At 45.2% G+C, this 2,359-nt stretch overlaps 1 non-coding gene across 1 annotated transcript; it reads left to right on the forward strand.

Annotated features, from left to right (window-relative positions):
- The first annotated feature begins 863 nt into the window (after positions 1-863).
- trnaw-cca (transfer RNA tryptophan (anticodon CCA)) lies at positions 864-935 on the forward strand. Its single transcript has one exon. It is a non-coding gene; the product is annotated as a tRNA-Trp (tRNA).
- The last annotated feature ends 1,424 nt before the right edge of the window (positions 936-2,359 follow it).

Here is a 2,359-nt window from a genome sequence, read left to right on the forward strand (position 1 = left end):
GAGAGAAGGAGTTGTTTATAAATATAAGCAGAAAGACACATTTGTGGATTGGTGAATGAGCTTGAACTTTCTGAAATGTATTTGTCCATTGGTTGCAGGTCACTGGAAATTCTTTTTTACATTTCAATTGTAGCAGCAGCAGTTAGCAGCAAAATGTCTGATTAATCAGAGTAGTGGGTCTGTGAAACACTTAAACAGCCGAGACCCTGTAAAACAGAACTCCAAGTAATAGTTTAAATAAGGCACTGAACTGACAGAGCGGGAAAGGCCTGCTCAGGTCAGGAAGAAATACCCGACCCGAACCCGACAGAACCACATTGGACCCAAGCCCGACCCGGCCCGAGTATCTCCATTTATTCCAATGCCCAAACCGAACCGAGCCTTACCCAACCACCGGAATGTTCACTTTACCTACCTCCCGATTTCGAATCGACAGGAAGCTGCAGCATGAGCGCAATGACGTCATAGAGATGCTCACTTGCTCACTGAGCAGACTCAGAGTTTCCCTCCTTGATGACCCGGACTCCCAGCTTAGGTTGGCTTTTCAACTTTTGACACTTATTAAAATCAACTTCCCAGCAGAGTTAAATGTAATACTTACTGTGTGTGTCCGACACGGACTCAGCCCGACCTGGACCCAGCCCGACCCGAACCTGGCCCGACCTGACCCGAGCACGAAAGCCAGACCCGGAAGAGCGACCCAACACGACCCGGACCCGACACAGGTCGTCGGGTCCCGTTGGGTTCAGGTCGGGTGGCAGGCCTTTGCAGAGTGGAGGTCAGATGAGGATTGAATTAATTTCAATCACTGAATCTAAACAAGAAGTAAATCTGCCAGGAATGGAAGACTTTGCTTTATGTGTGAGCTTGTGGCGCAACGGTAGCGCGTCTGACTCCAGATTAGAAGGTTGTGTGTTCAAATCACGTCAGGATCAGTTATATTTTACAGCAGCTCAAGTTCCTGGATTTTATATCAGAAGAGAGTTCGTTCTCTTGGAATGTTCGTGCATGGTAGAATTTCAAGATCAACTTTAATTGATTAAAGTCCTGATTTCTGGTTCCGTTCCATTTCCATGCTCAGTTCTTATTTCACACTGTTTTATATCAGAACAATGTTTCAGGGATGTGATGTGTCCATTGTTTGTACAGTTGCTCTGTCACCCAGTGTGAGAAATAAAACACAAACCGCGCAGCGTGCGGCTCAAACCCAGACCTGGCTCTGTCTATAGGCCGCTTAGTTCAGTTGGTTAGGACGCAGTGTTGATAACAACAAGGCTGTGGATTTGATCCCCATGTGCGCTGTCACATGGTCAGTCATTAATTTGACACATTTTTGTAACACTTAAAATCCAACTTTTAGATGCAAACAAGTTTACATAAAATGTCAAAGGGAATTTATTTTGAATAACATCCATTGCATCTTTGTCACTGGTCTGGAGTAACACAGAATTCTTTCCAATTATCTTCCGTTTGCTGATAAACATTGAACTCGTGGCCTGTTCTCGTTAATGGTCACGAGCAGCAAAAACAGACAGAGCGAGTCTGACCGCCCAGAGATGTGGAAAAGACTTCAGTTTGGGACATATGCAGCAAATCAAATGTTCACCCGGCCCCGAAAGATTCAAAAACTGGGGAAAAGGACACAAGGAGATAGAGAATAAGCTAAAGCTGACAATGTAAATATTTCCCATCCTTGATAACTCTCTATTCCAATCCAACCTTCAGAGTTGGGTAAATAATTTCAGTGTAAATTGTGCAGCTCAAGAGTCAAAACCAAAGGGCGATGCAGAATAAAGGAGAACTGCCAAAACCCCAGATTGAACCAGGGATCTTCAGTCGAACACACTCCCAACTGAGCTATTTCAGTCTCACAGGCTTGGGATGATAAGTGGCAAGTAACATTCGCACCACACAAGTGCCAGGCAATGACCATCTCCAACAAGAGAGAATCTAACTATCTGCCCTTGACATTCAATACCATTACAATCACTGAGCCCCCACCATCAACATCATGGAAGTTACCATGGGTAGCCATACAAATAACGTGACTGGACGAGCAGGTCAGAGGCTTGGAATCCTGAGGTGAGTAATTACAGTGCAGCTGTTGGCTCCACCCCAGGGGCTGAATTTGTTCTGTAAACCATGCAGCAGCTTCCTCTCAAATCCCAGGTTTATCAATAAATCCTCTTACAAAAGCCCCAAAGTGTGATATATTCCTCTCACTCATCCATGACTCCTGACTCCCCAAAGCCTGTCCACCATCTGCAATTCACAAGTCAAGAGTGTGATGGAATACTCTCCACTTGCCTGGATGGGTGCAATTCCAACTCAAGAATCTCAACACCGTCCAGGACAAAGC

Source organism: Heterodontus francisci, unplaced genomic scaffold (assembly GCF_036365525.1).
Source record: "Heterodontus francisci isolate sHetFra1 unplaced genomic scaffold, sHetFra1.hap1 HAP1_SCAFFOLD_121, whole genome shotgun sequence".
Classification (NCBI taxonomy): domain Eukaryota; kingdom Metazoa; phylum Chordata; class Chondrichthyes; order Heterodontiformes; family Heterodontidae; genus Heterodontus; species Heterodontus francisci.